Source organism: Nicotiana attenuata, unplaced genomic scaffold (assembly GCF_001879085.1).
Source record: "Nicotiana attenuata strain UT unplaced genomic scaffold, NIATTr2, whole genome shotgun sequence".
Taxonomy (NCBI): Eukaryota; Viridiplantae; Streptophyta; class Magnoliopsida; order Solanales; family Solanaceae; genus Nicotiana; species Nicotiana attenuata.
This window is the reverse complement of record NW_017672229.1, coordinates 48,179-52,931: the sequence shown is the minus strand read 5'-3', so window position 1 is coordinate 52,931 and position 4,753 is coordinate 48,179. Positions and strand designations below refer to the sequence as shown.

The 4,753-nt window shown below is 30.9% G+C and overlaps 1 long non-coding RNA gene across 2 annotated transcripts; it reads right to left on the bottom strand.

Annotated features, from left to right (window-relative positions):
- Positions 1-373: 373 nt before the first annotated feature.
- LOC109212393 lies at positions 374-1,908 on the bottom strand. 2 transcript variants are annotated; one of them, XR_002065842.1, is made up of 3 exons: positions 1,752-1,908; positions 1,519-1,562; positions 374-820 (listed from the first exon to the last, which is right to left on the bottom strand). It is a non-coding gene; the product is annotated as an uncharacterized LOC109212393 (long non-coding RNA). The 2 variants fall into 2 exon arrangements; XR_002065843.1 differs by having other exon boundaries at positions 374-795.
- Positions 1,909-4,753: the final 2,845 nt, after the last annotated feature.

Sequence of the window (4,753 nt, the reverse complement as noted above, 5' to 3'; positions counted from 1 at the left end):
AAAAGAATATTGTGGGTGGTGCATAGGACACAGAGATGATTCAAAGTAATTGGCTGATGATGCATTCACTGCAATGATAAGAAAAACAAAACAAATACAGAAACTGGAACTAGGCATCTTCAGGCAATGTCTAAATATAAAGGGTTCTGAAACAGTCACTGATAAAAGTATTGAAAAAAGACATCAGCTTAACAAATAAATAAAAACAAAAAGAACAATTTTCATCAGTGTGATTTACACTGGAAGCAGCAGTGATTCCTAGTAACACTCGATGGATAAAAACACGCAGGACAATTACTCTGTAAGGTAAGGCCGCACACAGGAAGGATGCACTGAAAGCATGAAACAGGATTTAGATATTTAAAAGCATGTCTACAAGAAGATAAACTAATTTCCATTGAATTGGTGGAATACAACCTTTGACAACCTGACATAGTATATCATAGTACTCTTTTTTAATAAGTAGAAGTATTATTAATAGAAACTCAATACCAAGCTGGTACTGAGACAAAGTTCAACAAACAGAACTAGATTGGAATCCTCTAAAGCTGTAAGGATTCAAGAAAATCCAGCATTACATAAAGACCATAAGAAAATTCAGCATTTCACCAAGTTTTTAAACTTTGAATGCATCTATTCTTCAGCAACAAAATATTCTCTTCCTTCACCCCAAAACATCTTTTGTTCCTCTTGAGCCAAACATGTTATAAAATGCATAATGGATGGTCCTACGAGTCCTCTTCTTCACTTTCTTCATCCTCTGACTTCGCCAACTGCTTAACACTAATTTCACATCTGTTGGCATGATCCATTGAATCCCCTACAAGTTAAGAAACATACACCATATCTTCCAAACAAATTTGCATTGTAATAGAAGATGATTCACTGTTTTCTTTGCATTAGTATAACATAGTACTCTATCTACCTGAGAGGAGGAAAATTGCTGCCAGTAACGAAAAATTCGCCCATTAAAATGCAAAACAAAAGTATATTCTGCTTTACACCACAGACAAAATAACTCTCTCTTCAACAACAACAACAAATCCAGTGAAATCCTACAAGTGGAGTCTGGGGAGGGTAGTTGTACGCAGACCTTACTCCTACCTTGTGAACGTAAAGAGGCTATTTCAGACAGACCCTTGGCACAAGGGAAAATAACTCCCTCTCTAACAGTTGAAATTCATGACCAACAATAAAAGATCATTTCTCCTATAACTTTCATTAGAAAAAGTTCTGTATATAATGAAGTAAAAGAAAGGTCTTTCATGGATAAAAGCAAGTGATAAAATAGAAAAGTACCACCAGCAGCATTCTTCTGATTCAATATTGTTAATCAACATTAATATCACAATAAGAATCTTTTTCCTCCATATTCTTTTTTCATCCTATTAGTTTAGTTGAAGCAAGTTCAATACTATCATATGCAATCTATACATAAATGTGAAAAGGTGCAATTCTTGTAATTAGCAGTAAAAAGGACCCTATAATTGACCAACTTCAACAATGCATAGTATTTACCTGAAGGTCAGCTACCAATTTGACGGAATAAAGCATGTGTTTGCCTAAAATGAGAAGATGATGAAATACAATTAGACAATCAGGCATACATTGGGCATCAACGCATGCACATTCAATGAAATAGACCTAGTTCACTATGTCTCCAACTATACACCTAATTTTAAGCAAACTAGAAGCTTTGAGACCATTAAAAATCAAAATTAAAATGAAATAGACTACAATATCAATGGTACCTTTGAAGAATCAGTCGCTTCACCATTATTCTCTTCATTTAATTTGTTTTCCGCTCTTAAATTTCTGCATTTTCATATGGTTGTAAGGGTGTTCAGGGAAAGCAGCAAAACAGAACCAAATCCAAAGAAAAAACGACAATTTCTCAGTATAATTTCGTTTTTTATTTTATTATTAAAAAATAAATAAAATTTGGTTTAGTTTTGGTTTTAAGTAAAAACAATCAAAAAATCAATATACATTTTTACATTTTTTTATATTTACAATATAGAATATAAAGATAAAGAATTACACGTTAAATAATCAATTCTTTGATTTGTAGTATAGTTCTTTGCCTTTATAATAATCTAATTCTTTGTATTTATATTCTAATTTGATTTGTATTCTTTTGATAAGCCCAACTGTTCAATAATCTATTTTATGTTAAAAGTAACTTGTTTTTGAGTCCTTAATTCTTCATCGTTCAATTAATTATCATCAAAATATTTGATAAATAACAACTCTTCATTTTTTTGCACAAAAGAAATTCATTGCAAAAAGTTTTATTAAGTTATTTGACAGGCAATACGCTTTTGTAGCTGAAGCTACATATAAAACTTGATCGCATATACATTTTCTGATTTTTTTAAGGTTGAATTACACATAAGTACAATTCACACACATACATTGCGACTGAGTAGCTCAGTTATAACTTTACAAATTTATAGCCCAAAGACAATAGGCCCAAATCCGAAAACCCAGCATTTTTTTACACAATTAGCATTTCTTACGGTCAATGCTATTCAACATTCCTATTGTTGAGGAGAGATTATGTACTCATCTCCTACCAAAATTAGTGTTTTACTATTAACTTTATGAGACAATTAATAAAAATATATGTAAATATAAAAAAAGAAAGAAAAAAGAAGAACTGGTAGCGTTTTCCCCCTTCGTCAGTTGCAGAGAATTTGCTGGAATTCAATTAAATAGTTACTAAACATATAATATATGAATATAAAAGTAGAAGAAATCGATGGAACAATTAGTAGAATATACATTCATTTATAAACAAATAAATAAAAATTATTTTTGCTGCTCTTTTGCTTTGTCAATGATAGAACAAATGGTAATTCCTTCTTATATACACATCATTGCTAGATTTTAGTTCTTTATTTTTTTTCTTCAATGATGTCATTAATAGAGTTTAACCGAAAACAGAGAATAAGTTAAAAACAAGTAAAGGACGTTGTCCAGCTTGAGAAAAGGTAAGAAAACACACAAAAATTTAATTTCGTCGTTGTACATTCTTATACACTGATATACACATAATTATACAAAATTATATACACTTGTATTTATAATGTCTAAACAATGTGCTTATGTTGTATAATTGTGTATAAACAATAATTATATACGTTTACAGATAAAATACCTTTTAGCTACCATTACACCTCAATTTTAGCACTAAAATCATGAAGAAGAAGAAGAAGAAGAAGTTAGTAATCCACCAAATACGTGTAAATAATGTATCAGCATGATATAATAGTGTATAAGAGATGTTTATACACTCATATACACTATTATACAATATTACACATTGTCATACCAATAAATCCTATAAATGGAGCTTCACAAGTTCTTTTACTTCTTCTTTCTTGAGCCTCTTCTGAAATTTAACTTAAATCTAGATCAAATCTGCTTCAAATCTCTTCAAATTTAAGTTTTGAACTCCTCTTGATGTTTCAATGTAATACCCCATAATTTAACCCGAGGACAAATTGGTCATTTAGCTAACAAAAAAAATTAAAAAAAAATGGAACAAAAAGGGCCGAAGCCCACCAGAAACAATCTTGCAACACTCAAAAGGGTTTAGAGGAATGAAGCCAAAGGCTTCAAGAAAAAAAGAAAATAAACAGTAGTAGCCGTCAATCAAAGTTTCAAAAGAACGAACCACGAAAAAGCAACTGAAGAAGGAAATTTCACCTCATAGTTGCTACCCGTGAAAGCACTCTTCGACTTAAAGGTCAAATTTTCCCTTCCTTTGATTCTACTTGGGTTTGTATGATTTCTTTTAATTTTGATCACGCTGTTTATGAGATTAAATTGAATATCGAAAGTTTAATACCGGCAAGAAATATTATAAGCCACAATATTAGTCAAGTTCCTTCTAATTCACATGATTAATGAGATCGAAGGGTATACTGAATAGACAATACGAATGCGCTTTAATTAGAAGATAATGAACTGGTTTGGGTTAATTGTAGCATGAGTAGATATAAATTTTCATAGGTCGAGGTAAACAGTAATTTGCAACTCAAAAGTAGTTTGATTCAACTCATATAGATATGAGAATACCCATGAATAACTAGAATCTTTATTGTGAAATAGGCTAAGTAGCAAACAAGGCGAACCGTATCAAATTAATATTTTTAATAATTTAAGTATATAGTCAAAATTAGGGTTGTACAAACCAAACCGATAACCTGCACCAACCCGAAAACCCGAGTCAACCCGAAAAAAAAAATCCGACTAGTGGTTTGGTTTGACTTGGTTTGGTATTGAAAAATAAAATCCGACCACAATAGGGTTGGTTTGGTATTAACTAAAAAAAGTCAAACCGAAACCAAACCAACCCGACATTACATGTATACATATTTTATATATTAGATAGATAAAAATATTTATTAGAATGTAAGTTATAAATATTTCCTAATTTTTATTATAATTCTGTATATAGCATAATATTTTAAGTTGGTATTATAGCCCATGTAAATGTTTGTTTTTGTTTGGCCCATAAAAGAATAATTGAGCCCAAACCAAAACCTAATCCTAAAGCAACAATAGATTGTCCTAAAGCTGTTCTGAAACTAAACAATTGAAATCATCTTGCCTCTTCTCCAAAAGCAAAAAACATACGCTCTTCATTTGCTCAAACCCTATCATCGATAAAGCTCTCATTGGTAAAGCTCTTTTGCTCTCATTTTACATGTTTCTTTTTAGCTTGCATACATATAATCTTAAACAG